This window comes from Oryctolagus cuniculus, chromosome 8, assembly GCF_964237555.1.
Source record: "Oryctolagus cuniculus chromosome 8, mOryCun1.1, whole genome shotgun sequence".
NCBI classification, from domain to species: domain Eukaryota; kingdom Metazoa; phylum Chordata; class Mammalia; order Lagomorpha; family Leporidae; genus Oryctolagus; species Oryctolagus cuniculus.
In genome coordinates, this window is record NC_091439.1 from 61,084,950 (window position 1) to 61,099,318 (window position 14,369).

Here is a 14,369-nt window from a genome sequence, read left to right on the forward strand (position 1 = left end):
CAGGTCAAACATTGTATAACTTTAAGAAGATATTTTTGAAATTCCTGAGCAGACTGATGGTTGATAGTCACTGAAAGTTACCAACAAGGTTACACTCATGCTTTGTAGAACTGGAAATCATAAGGGTAACATTTAAAACTAGATTACATGTTATGTATATTTGATTAATATTACTCTAGGGCTCTCTTTACTTAGAAGATAATGTAATGGTCAAATTTTGTAAAATAGACTACTGTTTTATTTTTAAAAATCAATTTCCCCAGCTTCTTAGTCAGTAGATGATACATTGGTTTTGAAGATTTGTTTAGTTGGTTGAAAAGCAGAGTCTCTCACACATACACACACATACACACACACACACACACACAGAGAGAGAGAGAGAGAGAGAGAGAGAGAGAGACTCCTATCCACTGGTTTACAAATGCTTGCAACATCCAGGGACTGATCTTGACCCAGGGACTGGGACAGGTCGAAGTCAGGAGCCAGGAACTGAATCCAGGTTTCGACATGAATGACAGGAACCCAGGTGTCTGGACCTTCATCTGCTGTCTGCCAGGAGCATTAGCAGGAAGCTGGATCAGAGTTGTGGAGTAGCCAATACTCAAACCAGTAGACTATCCTGCTGAACCACAATGGCCACCCCCCAGATGAAACAATATTTAAAATGAAGTTTAATTTGTTTAAATAAATTCTTTTGAGATGGTTTGATCACTAATCTTTAATTCAGGAAACTTTTAAAATATCACCTATGTGCCAAGTAGTTTGCTATGTATGGAACATCAGAAATGGTCTTTGCTTTCAAGAAATTTATAATCTTGAGGGGTCAAGAGAAGCAGGAGAGTTATGAGTATGAACTCAATGATAATAAAATTATATTAGTATCCACTGTAAGAAAAGAGAGAGGGTTGTGTATAAGATTATATGGCAGAACAATGACTTTGAACTTCAGTAGAGCTGGTTTCCACTCTATTTCAAATAACATGCAAATTCCCTGGTACATAGATGACAACATGCAGATCACAGATTATGATCAGATAAGATTATTTGATAATAGGGACAAATATTGAGCACTTGTTAACATGTTCACAAGTAACATTTCTATTTTTTCAGTATATACAAAAATAATATTGTAAATAGGTACAAATATCAGTCACTGACTTGTATGCAAATATTGATGTTTACTATTACATAGGCACATTCATCAGGTGACCTCCTTGAAAAAATCCAAACACAATTTTTTTGCATTTTCTGGCTTTTTAGTGCTATCTGTCTAGAGAGATTCAGTAAGTAACAAATAATAATCATGGGGCCAGTTCTGTGGTGTAATGAATAAAACCTTTGTCTGCAGTGCTGGCATCCCATATGGATGCTGGTTCGAACCCCAGCTGTTCCACTTCCAATCCAGCTCTCTGCTATGTCCTGGGAAAGCAGTGGAAGATGGACCAAGTTGTTGGGCCCCTGCACCCATAATGGGAAACCTGGAAGAAGCTTCTGGCTCCTGGCTCCTGCCTTTGGATGGCCCCTGCTCTGGCTGTTGCATCCATTTGGTGAGTGAATCAATGAATGGAAGACCTCTCTTTCTCTCTCTCTCTCTCTCTCTGCCTCTGCCTCTGCCTTTGCCTCTCTGTAACTCTGCCTTTCAAATAAATATGTAAAATATTATAATAATCGTTAATTATAAATATTGCTTTTGTTTCTTTTAAATATTATGAAGTAGTCACTTCGAAAATCTCTTTTAGTACCTATCTCTCCTCTTCTTTTTAAAATCACTTCCTTCATCCACTTTGTGCTGTTGTAACTAAATAACTAAGACTAGGTGTTAATGAAGAACAGAAAGCTTTTCACAGTTCTGGAGGCTGGGAAGGTCAAGGTGCTGGGAATTTTGGCGATGGCGTGGCCAAGCCTTTGCTCACAGGATGGCGCCTTGAACGCAGTATCATCCAGTGGGTAGACTGTGTCCTCACACAGCGGGAAGAAGAAGGACAAAAGAGAATGAACTCAACTTTCTATTGTTCCATTAGCTCATTCATGAAAGCCTTCATGGCCCAAATGCCTCCCAAAAATTCTCATCCCCTAACACTATTGGGAATCCAATGTGAATTTTTGAAGATAAGATCATTCAAACCATAGCAACACCAAAGTCATGATTGGCATGTTTTCTACCATATTATCCAGAGCACTCTGCTGCTGCTTCTAGTTTACTTGAATAATCTTGAATTTTGTCTGTACTTCTATTGCTAGAAAACGTGTTATAGGCTGTCACTGTTCTAATGGAGTTAGTGGGCTTTTAATTTGTCCTAGTGGTATACATTTGTGAATTCTGCATATTAATCATTAATGGAATCATTTATATCGCTAATTATTTTAAATAATGTTATATCCAACTTGTGATTTTAGGTCATATGTCAAAAATAAAATAACCAAATTTACATTAAATGTCTTCACTTCCTATTTTGTAAACTTTTATTTATTAATATAAGGAGAACTTTTATTAATATAGAGAGAACAGATTTCATGTATTGTGGGGAGCAACTTGGACTAGACTAAGTTACTGGAATTAAGACTTATTCTATGCATCTGCTCTCCCACAATATGGCGCTGGGAGAGGAGTAAACAGCTTTTACACAGCTGCCTCTTGCCAACTTGAGTGATGACCTGCAGGAGCTGCTCCTGCTCCTGATTGGAGGAGAGCAGCGTACTTGGCGTGTGGGTAGCAGAGTTGGGATTGGTGGAAGAGGACTATAAAGGAGGAGAGAGACAACATGCACCAGGAACATCTATCTAAAGGAACACCTGAGGAACACCTGAGCAGCCCCCGAGAGAGCCAGCCGGCGGTGTGCCGCTCCCCTGTGGAAGTGGGGAAAGTGGCAGGGGGCCCGCCCCTCCACGGAGGTGGAGGGACGGCAGCCAACCCGGGAAGAACCAGCAGCAAACCCGGGAAGGGCCGAGCAGACAAAAGAACAGCGCAGGGTCCTGTGTCGTTCCTCCGCGAAGAGGGGGAGAGACAATGTATTTCATAATAACTATACTTATTTCCCTGTTTCCATCCTTAACTCCTCCCTCCTCTCTTCCTTTCTTTTTTTTTACCTTAATTCTTGCAATAGCATAGTTTCAATTTACTTTATAATGGCAGGTTAATGTACTATTAATCATAATGTTCAACAAGTAAAACAGTAGAAAGACCACTGTGTCACAGGAGTACAGACAAGGGCTAAGAACAGCAGTCAAATAATAAGATGTCAGTTTAATTTTTATACTGTTTCTTCCATTCTTTATTAACTATAACATGTCAAAGAAAACATGGCGTTTATCTTTTGGAAGTGACTTATTTCACTAAGCGTAAAAATTCACTCCACTTGTGTGGGTAGAGCTTTATAGGACTCTAATATTTTTATTAATTGCACAATTGTATAGCTATATTGCTTTTAGTAAATAAGACTTTATTTTAAAGATAAATAAGAAAATATACTGTAATATGAAAGGTTTTGTAAGGATTTCACAATCAGATGATTTCTTCACAACATAATAATTTGCGGAAAATTTTCATGATTTTAAGATTTAAAATATTGATCTGTTTGACAAGTTGAAAATTCAAATTCACCTTACAGTATAGAGTAAGCAGGAATTTTCAAGTAGATAATAGGTAGTTGAGGAACTGGCATTTGTAAGTTCTTGTTTTGTTAACACATTAGAACTAGTCAAACAGGGAAAGAGCATGGATCTTGGGTTACTTGGCAGTACATGAAACTAAGATGATATTAATGACAACATGAAGGGCTTGGGAGTTTGAAATTGTCAACTGGATTTTGTGAAAACATTCAAATAGGAACAAGGGAAATTATATATAATATCTTTTTACAAACTCCATAATGAAAGCTCTTTGAAAGAGAGAGAACCTCGTATGTATCTTTTGAATTAATTAATTGTGCTTTTGTGTCCTCTTTTTAATTCCCTTGTTTATGGACAAAGTTATAACTGAGAAAGAAACCTATTTCTTGATTCTTGATTGATAATTATTCTAACTGGGTGAGTAAAACCTCATTATAATTTTTATTTGCATTTCCTTTTTTTATTTTATAAACCTTTATTTAAGATACACAAATTTCATGTATTTCACATATACAGATTTAGAAACATAGTGCTACTTTTCCCCCTACCCTCCCTTGCACCCATGCCCCACACCTCTTCCTCCTACCTCTCCCATTCCCACTCTTAATTATTACAGAGATCTATTTTCAGTTTACTTTATACTTGTTAGATTAACCCTACACTACATAAAGTATTCAACAAATGGTGCAAAGAAAGAATAAAAACAAACACTGTCCCTCAACAGTAGAGAAAAGGGATATAAACAATTTTCAAATCTCAAAACAGTGTTATTTCTACTTACTACTTGTTGAATTATTTATTTAGTTGATGGCTAAGCTTGTGATTATAAAACAAATTGAAATTATGTCATTGTAAAAACTAAAAGAAAAATAAGAAAAGAAGGAGGAGCAAGGGTGAGAGTGAGGGTAATATGGGAAGTAGCATTATGCTCTTAACACTGTACATCTGAACTACATGAAATTTGTTCCCTTTCATAAGTAAAAATAAAAGATACCTAATGCTCAAAAAATTTAAACCTTGTACTCATACATCAATAAGAGTAAAAGTGCCTGCCCAGCATCTCCTTCCATCTATTTTAAAATCTTTAAACTCAAAACCTATGCTCTCAGTCAAGAATGTTAATTGGATGAGAATGGGAAAATAGCTTTTCCCTGAGCCAATATTCCATTACATCTTAGCGAAAATGAATGGAAAGGGTGGAGAATGACCTAGAAATGGAGATTAGATTTGTCTGGAAAGGTAATGAATTTCTAAGTGAGCATAAGCTTAATTCAGACTCCTGATAAAAATGAAAACGAACGAGGTTTCTACTCTCATTACAAAAATTTTGCATGATTCCAATCTTCATTCATGCTGCAAGATGTCAGCTGACAGATCTTGGTATCTCCTGATTTAAAAAAAAAAGAAAGTCTTCATGCAAAATTTAGAAATTTAGATGGATATGTTCATGATATTTTAATTATGTCTAATTCATGTTTATATTATCATTACCTGATTCTATAACTGATGCATTGTATGTATTTTGAAAAAAAGAATGAATAATTCTGTTTATATTTTAAAATGTATAATGGTATTCTAATCAATTAAAATATATGCGTTTTAATACTTTAAATAGTTAAGGACACTAATAAGAACAAATTAAAAGTTTAGATTAATGTTGTTATATAGTAAACATGACCCTTCCAAATTCTTTTTAATAGACTCATACATGTAAAATATTACAATAAATACTAATAAAAATTTCTAACAAAACTACAGTTAATAGCTTGCGTTAGTCCAGCAATACTTAACACGTGATCCAGTAAAGCAATGCAAACTACAACCATTTAATTTGGATAGTCCTATGGAGTTTATTGTTCATGAGAATTAAAACTAACTTTCTAACACGGACATGAAGGTTAAGGCCATGATGTGATTTATCACAGTTCATTTAGTCATTAGGATGATTTTCCATCAAGGCTCTGCTGGTGTTTGAAGGACAGTGGGATTCTCTTCCACCAGGAGTCCTAGTGAGGTTCCTTGCAATGCCTGATCACTTTGGAGTCCTCAGCCCAAGTCACTGATCCTTATTATCAAAGGAAGCCACCACTGCCATTTTATGACGTGCACAGAGACGGGTGTGTCTGGACTGTGGGGAGTCACTGGGGCCTCTCCTGTCACTTTTGTCCACAGTGACTAGCATCAGAAGGACAATTATAGCAATTACAGAATGATAAGGACAAGGAAACCACAGGCTCTCACCTTCAAAGATGAAGTCCTGTGTAAGCATCCTAGACCTGCTGAAAGGCTGGGTATTTGTGAACTCTGATCATGTGTTGGGGGGAGATAGATAATAAATATCAATTATGGTCTCTGAACCAGTTGCTGCAATAGAAACTAATTCTATCTACTGACTTTCCTGTTGTAGGCTTTTACATTTTTCTTATAGATTTGGGCCAACCATTAGCTTCAAGTGTCAGTAATAGATGATTTCAATGTACAGCAGGTGGAAGTGCATAATAGTTAAAGGAATTGCCTACTGCAAATGCATGTTCTTATAAAAAAAGGAAAAAGAAGAAAAAACATTTCCCTTTCAGAACTTACCTTTTAGTAGAGAGACATGATTATTATTGTCTTTCTCTGCTAAACTGTAAGCTTAGTGAAGAAAGGATTTTTTTCTACTTTTTATCTCCTATTAGACCCAAGTATGGAATATGGTTGTCAATTAATGTGTTTTTAGTACTTTTAATTTAACAATCTTCCAACAATTTCCTATCATTTAAAAAACAAAACAAAACAAAAAACACCATGTGGACAGGGGTTGTGGTGCAGCAGGTTAAGCCACTGTTTGGGACATGCACTTCCCATATTGGAATTCCTAGTTCAAGTCCAGGCTATTCTGCTTCCAATCTATCTTCCCGATAATGCACATGCTATATATGTGATTTTAAAGATATGATACTGCTGATATATGATTTTAATCTGATATTCAAATTTAATTAAATTTTGTAGAGGGCAATAAGATGGAAATAGGCATTTAGAGTATTGATTGAAAGCATGAAATTTTGCCATTTGATTTCTTGAGGACTTTCCAATTGGAGTTTCAGAATATAAATCAGTGAATTCATTTTGATAATGCATGAATATGGGGTATTTGTGATGTACTAACTTGGATAGGCTGAATTACATTCCTAAGAATGCCCTCTCAGTGTGTTTCACGTTAGAGTGGGCTAGGAAGGAAACAGCAGCACATCTTCCTCCATTATTTAACCTCAAACTAATCTGGATACTCCTGTGAAAGGATTAGGTCAATATCCTAATACAGTGAGTCTCATGAATTCTTCCCCTGGGGCAATCTAGGTAAGAATGACATTAATTCATTAATTTATTCATTCATTTATTAAATTAATAAATATTTATTAAGGGCCTATTTGGTGCTAAGCACCCTGAGTCCTAGGGTAAAAGCAGTAAATTAAAAATATTGCAACTCATTCTTTCATGGGTATTTGAATTATTGGGATAGATAAACAATAAATAATTATTCAGTTTGGAGCAGAGACAACTGTGAAAAGCTAAATTTAATTCAATTTTGCAAATGATTAACCCAAATCTCTTGTGAAACATTTTCTGACTTATCTAAGATGGATTTTTTTCTTACTTCTGCACAATTCATGGTACCTATTACTGAGAGTTGAAACACTTATTTATTTAAACATGAGGTATATTCCAGTAAATTTATCAAATATTGAGCCAAATGCAATCTAAACTCAATAAATGAAGGAATTTGTATTTTGTTTATTAGTATATTTTTTAGATTTTAGATTAGTAAGAAATATCTCTATATCTTATGATGTATAATGCAATATTTCTTTTTTAAAATAATTTTGGAGCCAGCATTGTGGCATAGTATGCTAAGACTATGCCTGTGGCACCAACATCCCACATAGTTTCATGTCCTAGCTGCTCCACTTCCAATCTATCACACTGTTTATGGCCTGGGAAAGCAGTAGAATATGCCCCAAGTGCTTGGGCCCCTGTACCCATGTGGGAGACTGGGAAGAAGCTCCTTGTTCCTGGCTTCAGATCAGCCCAGCTCCAGCTGTTGTGATCATTTGGGGAGTGAAACAAATAAAATCTTTAAAAAGATTATTTATTTTGAAAGTCAGAGTTACAGAGAGAGAGGGAGAGACAGAGAGACAGACACAGAAAGAATCTTCCATCTATTGACTCACCCTCTAGATGGCCACAAAGGCCTGTGTTGGGCCAGATGAAAGCCAATAGTCAGGAGCTTCATACAGGTCTTCCACATCAGTGGCAGGAGCCTAAGCACTTGGGCCACTTTTCACTGCTGTTCCCAGGCCATTACCAAGGAGCTGCATCAGAAGTGGGGTAGCTGAGACAGAAACAGATGCATGTGTAGGATGCTGGCATATCAGACAGCAGCTTTATCTGATATGTTACAATGCAATAATGCCATATTTCAATGGATATATGCAGTATAAGACGATCCAGAGCCTACCTTTCATTTTTATACTCACTACCTAATCTTTTCCCACTTCCCCACACTTCATAGCCTTTAGTAATTATATTTGTCTTACTGAGTCTGGCTTATTTTATTTAAAATGATGTTCAATTACACTGATTTTGTTGCAAATATCAGAATTTCATTTATTTTTATGGTTGAATGTTAGTCCATAATGTATATATACCACATTTTCTTTATCTTTTCATCCACTGATGGGCATGAGTTAATGTTCATCATCAACCACTGAGATTGGTTCCATACCTTGAGCATTGTGAGTAGTGCTGAAATAAACATGGGAGTATAACAAAAAAGGGAATCCCTGTGTGTATAAGTATTACTGCAAATGTAGTTTTGCCAAACTTTTGTTTTATTTCTTTGTAAACCAATGATTAAGAATGTTATACTAGGGGCTGGCATGGTGGCGTAGCTGGTAAAGCTACTGCCTGCAGTGATAGCATCCCATATGGGTGCTGGTTCGAGTCCCATATGCTCTACTTCTGATTCAGCTCTCTGCAATGGCCTGGGAAAGCATTAGAGGATGCCCCAAGTCTTGGGCACCTGCATCCATGTGGGAGACCTAAAAGAAGCTCCAGGTTCTTGGCTTCGGATTGGCCCAGCTACAGCCATTGTAGCTATTTGAGGAGTGAACCAGCCGATGGAAGAATACTCTCTCTCTCTCTCTTTTTCTCTCTTTCTCTCACTGCCTCTCTGCAACTCTCTGCCTTTCAATAAATAAATAAAATCTTGTTTTAAAAAAGATTTTATTTATTTATTTGACAGGTAGAGTTACAGACAGTGTGAGAGAGAGACAGAAAGAAAGGTCTTCCATCCGTTGGATCACTCCCCAAATGGCAGCAATGGCCGGAGCTGCGCCGATCCGAAGCCAGGAGCCAGGTGCTTCTTTCTGGTCTCCCATGAGGGTGAAGGGGCCCAAGCACTTGGACCATCTTCTACTGCTTTCCCAGGCCACAGCAGAGCGCTGGACTGGAAGAGGAGCAACCAGAACTAGAACCAGTGCCTCAGGCGGAGGATTAACCTAGTGCACCAAGGTGCCAGACACAATAAATAAATAAATCTTAAAAAAAGAATGCTATACTACTACAGTTTTAATGATATGCAATTGCTTAAAAAATAAACATGGGAGTGCAGGTATCTCTTTCATATGCTGATTGGATTTCTTTTGTGTATATTCCTGGAAGTGTGATAGCTGGATCACATGGTAGATCTATTTTTAAATCTTAGGGAATCTTTATACACTTCTTTATATAGCTGCTTTAATGTGTATTTCCTTCAACAGTGAATATAGGGTTCTCTTTTAGGCACATCCTTGTAAGCATTATTCTCTGATATTTGGATAACAGCCATTCTAGCTGGAGTGAGATGGTACTCCATAGTGGCTTTTATTTGCCTTCCCCTGATGGCCCGTGATATTGAGATATTTTTCATGTCTGAATTGGTTATTTGTGTGTCTTCTTTTAAAAAAGGTCTATTTGAGTCTTTTGCTCACTTCTTAACCAGATTGTTTTGTTATTATTGAATTTTTTTGAGCTTCATATGTAATTTGGATATCCATCCCTTTTCAGATACATAATTTGCAAATATTTTCTTTCATTCTATTGGTTATCTCTTCACTTCTGATTGTTTTCTTTGCTGTGCAGAAGTTTCTTAGTTTAACAAAATTCCTTTCGTCTATTTTTCCTTTTTTTTTTTTTTTGCTTTTGAGGTCTTAATCTAAATAATCATTGCTTATGTCAATGTCTAAAATGCTTTCCTTTACTTTCTTCTAGTAGTTTACTGTTTCCAGCTTTACCTTTAGATATTTTGTCCATCTTGAGTTGAACTTTATACAGGGTAGGAGGTTATGGTCTTGTTTTCAACATCTGCATGTGGAAATCTAACAGTTCTTTCCTCAGGAAGTGTTTTCAGTACCTTTGTAAAAGATAAGTTGTCTGCCAATATGTGTGCATTTGTGTGTGTATGTATGTGTATAATAGATACGTTGTGCTGAGATATATCCCTCCTAAAATTTTTCCAAGATTGCTTTTTAACATGAAAAAATAATGTATTTTTAAAAAGAGTTATTTATTTTATTTGAAAGCCAGAGTTGCACAGAGGAAAGGCAGAGAGAGAAAGAGAGAGGTCTTCAAACTGATACTTCACTCCCTAGATAGTCACAATGGCCAGAGCTGCGCCAATCTGGAGCCAGGAGCCAGGAGCTTCCTCAGAGTCTCCCACACGGGTGCAGGGGCCCAAAGACTTGAGCCATCTTCTACTGCTTTCGCAGGCCACAGCAGAGAGCTGGATCGGAAGTGGAGTAGCTGGGTCTCGAATCGGCCCTTCAGGCAAGGGCATTAACCCACTGCACCACAGCGTCAGCCTCATAATGTATTTTATCAACTGCTTTTTCTATATCTATCACGAGGATCATATGATTTTTTCCTTTATTCTGTGATGTAATTGGTTCATGTGATGAAATATGCTGATTGATTTATGTATGTTGAACACATTCGTAGTCTAAAACCTACTCGGTCAGAATGAAGGATCTTTCCTTTTAAGGCTTATTTATATATTTATTTAGATGGCAGAGCAACACAGAGAAAGAGAGAGGGAGAGAGAGATATCCCCCACCCCGCCCGGTTCAATACCCAAATGGCTGCAATAGCAAGGCCTGTGCAAGGCCAAATCCAGGAGCTAGGAATTTCAACCCAGTCTCCAACGTGGGTGGCAGGGACCCAAGTACTTGCGCCATTTTCCAGGGTCTTCCCAGGTGTATTTATATGAAGTTGCATTTGAAACAGAAGAGCCGTAGCTTGAACCAGCATTCCATTATGAAATATAGAAGGTACAAGCAATGTCTTATCCACCTGTGCCACTACACCAGCCCTGAATGAACTTTTTCATGTGTTGTTTGATGCGAATTGTTGGTATTTTGTTGAGAATTCTTGCATCTATACTTGTCAGGCTTATTGGTCTATAATTTTCTTTCTTTTTATCTTTGTCTACATCTGGTATCAGAATTAAGGAAATCTTTTTCTCATAGAACACATTTGAAAGTGTTATCTTTGATTTTTTTTGCTACTATTTTGAAAATAATTTGTGTTAGTTCTTCTTTGCAACTATGTTTTCAGCTCATAGAATGGTGTCTATTACATATAAGTGCTCAGTAAAAGTTTGTTTCAAACTGTCGTCACAGGTACATTTCCTTGTCTGAAGGGGATCTGGGTTACACATCAAAGTGTTCAGAGAAACCAAATTAGAGTACTTAGTTTTGTGTCTTCATATAAATAATGGAATCAGTCTTTCTAGGAATTGGGAGGAAATTCAACATAGAAAGTTTAAGAAGATGGATTGAAGCCCCTACTGCTGCAACTCTGAGACTCAAGGACCCTTATCATGTCCTTGCACTGTTGACTAAGCTTCCCGCTTTCATGTCGGACCTCTGCTAGTCTCCGTGTTTTTCCTGACTCTCATGCATGGGCACGGTGCCTTTCCCCTGACCATACCCAACATCCAGTGCAGTTGGCCGAGGAGGCTCAGCCCCGAGCATTGGGCAATATCAGCAATCTAGTTCTTCTATTTTTTTAAATTTTTATTTAATGAATATAAATTTCCAAAGAACAGCTTATGGATTACAATGGCTTCCCCCCATAACGTCCCTCCCACCCGCAACCCTCCCCTTTCCCACTCCCTCTCCCCTTCCATTCACATGAGGATTCATTTTCGATTCTCTTTATATACAGAAGATCAGTTTAGCATAAAATTGTTCTGAATAGTTTGAGAAGAATTGGAGTCAGTTCTTCTTTAAATGTCTGGTAGAATTCAGCAGTGAATCCATCTGGTCCTGGGCTTTTCTTTGTTGGGAGGGCCTTTATTACTGTTTCAATTTCTGTCTCAGTTATGGGTCTGTTTAGGTATTCGATGTCTTCCTGGTTCAATTTAGGTAGATTGCGTGTGTCCAGGAATCTATCCATTTCTGATAGGTTTCCCTGTTTGCTGGCATACAAGTCCTTGTAGTAGTTTCTGATGATTCTTTTTATTTCTGTGGTGTCTGTTGTTACGTTTCCTTTTCCATCTCTGATTTTATTGATTTGGGTCTTTTCTTTTTTTAGTTAGTTGGGCCAATAGGGTGTCAATTTTGTTTATTTTTTCAAAAAACCAGCTCCTCGTTTGGCTGATTTTTTGTAATTTTTTTTTTGATTCAATCCTGTTGATTTCTTCTCTGATTTTAATTATTTCTCATCTCCTACTAGATTTGGTTCTAGTTTGCTGTAGGTTTTCTAGATCCTTGAGGTGAATTGAAAGCTCATCTACTTGGTGCCTTTCCAATTTCTTGATGTAGGCACCTATTGATATAAACTTTCCTCTTAACACTGCTTTTGCTGCATCCCATAAGTTTTGGTATGTTGTGCTGTTATCCTCATTTACTTCCAGAAAATTTTTGATTTCTCTTTTAATGTCTTCTATGACCCATTGTTCATTCAGGAGCATGTTGTTCAATCTCCATGTGTTTGTGTATGCTCTAGGGATTCCCGAGTTGCTAATTTCCAACTTCATTCCTTTATGGTCTGAGAAGCTGCATGGTATGATTCTAATTCTTTTGAATTTGCTGAGACTTGCTTTATGGCCTAGTATGTGGTCAGTCCTAGAGAAGGTTCCATGTACTGCTGAGAAGAATGAAAATCTTTAGCTGTAGGATTGAAAGTTCTATATATATCTGTAAGATCCATTTGGGCTATAGTGTCATTTAAATCTACTGTATCCTTGTTGATCTTCTGTCCTGTTGATCTGTCTATTTCTGAGAGTGGAGTATTGAAGTCCCCCAGTACTATTGTATTGGGATCTAAGTCTCCCTTTAAGTCCCTTAACAAATCTTTTAGATAAGCCGGTGCCCTGTAATTAGGTGCATATACATTGATAATTGTTATATCTTCCTGTTGAATTGATCCCTTGATCATTATATAGTGTACCTCTTTGTCTCTCTTAACAGTTTTTGTGGTAAAGTTTATGTTGTCCAATATTAGGATGGCTATGCCCGCTCTTTTTTCATTTCTGTTGGCATGGTATATCTTTTTCCAGCCTTTCACTTTCAGTCTGTATGGATCTTTGTTGGAAAGATGGGTTTCTTGTAAGCAGCAAATAGATGGGTTTTGTTCCTTAACCCAATCAGCCAATCGGTGTCTTTCAACTGGACAGTTCAGGCCATTCACGTTCAATGTGACTAATGATAAGTGGTAACTTTGCCCTGCCATTTGCCAAAGATAAGTTCTAATATATGCTTTGAATTCCCTGTGATCTTTTGCTGTGAGCTTTCCTTCCTTGGTTTCCTTCCTTTATCTTCTTTCATATTGATGACTGTGTTTCTGTGTTTCTGTGTGTAACACATCTTTAAGCATCTTTTGCAGGGCCGGACGAGTGGCCACAAATTCTTTCAATTTCTGTTTGCTATGAAAAGTCTTTATTTCACCTTCATTCACAAATGATAGCTTTGCAGGATATAATATTCTGGGCTGGCAGTTTTTCTCTCTTAGTACCTGGGCTATATCTCGCCATTCCCTCCTAGCTTGTAGGGTTTCTGATGAGAAGTCAGCTGTGAGTCTGATTGGAGATCCTCTGAGAGTAATCTGACGTTTCTCTCTTGCACATTTTAGGATCTTTTCTTTATGTTTCACTGTGGAGAGTTTAATTACAACGTGTCGTGGTGAGGATCTCTTTTGGTCGTGTTTATTAGGGGTTCTGTGAGCTTCCTGTACTAGGATTTCTCTGTCCTTCTCCAAACCTGGTAAATTTTCTGCTAATATCTCACTAAAAAGGCCTTCTAATCCTTTCTCCCTCTCCATGCCTTCAGGAACTCCTAGAACCCGGATGTTGGGTTTTTTAATAGTATCCTGCAGATTCCTGACATTATGTTTGAGATTTCTAATTTCCTCTTCTTTTCTTTGGTCTGACTGTATACTTTCCTGTTCTCTGTCTTCTAAGTCCGATATTCTCTCTTCTGCTTCACCCATTCTGTTTGTAAGGCTCTCTATTGTGTTTTTCATTTGATCTATTGAATTCTTCACTTCATTATCACAGTTTCTATCACAGTTTCCTGTTGTACTAGTTGTTTTGTTTCATTTTGATTCCTCCTTAATATTTCATTTTCACGAGAGAGATTTTCTATCTTGTCCATTAAGGATTTCTGTAGTTCAAGAATTTGTTTTTGACAACTTCTTAATGTTCTTATCAATTTTTTGAGATCTGCTTCTTGCATTTCTTC

General features: G+C 37.2%; 1 long non-coding RNA gene across 1 annotated transcript in view; it reads left to right on the forward strand.

Annotated features, from left to right (window-relative positions):
* Nucleotides 1-1,353: 1,353 nt before the first annotated feature.
* Nucleotides 1,354-14,369, forward strand: part of LOC127483286 (uncharacterized) — a 29,935-nt gene continuing 16,919 nt past the window's right edge. Inside the window, exon 1 of the long non-coding RNA XR_007909422.2 lies at nucleotides 1,354-1,547. This is a non-coding gene — a long non-coding RNA (uncharacterized lncRNA). The remainder of the gene's footprint in view (nucleotides 1,548-14,369) is intronic.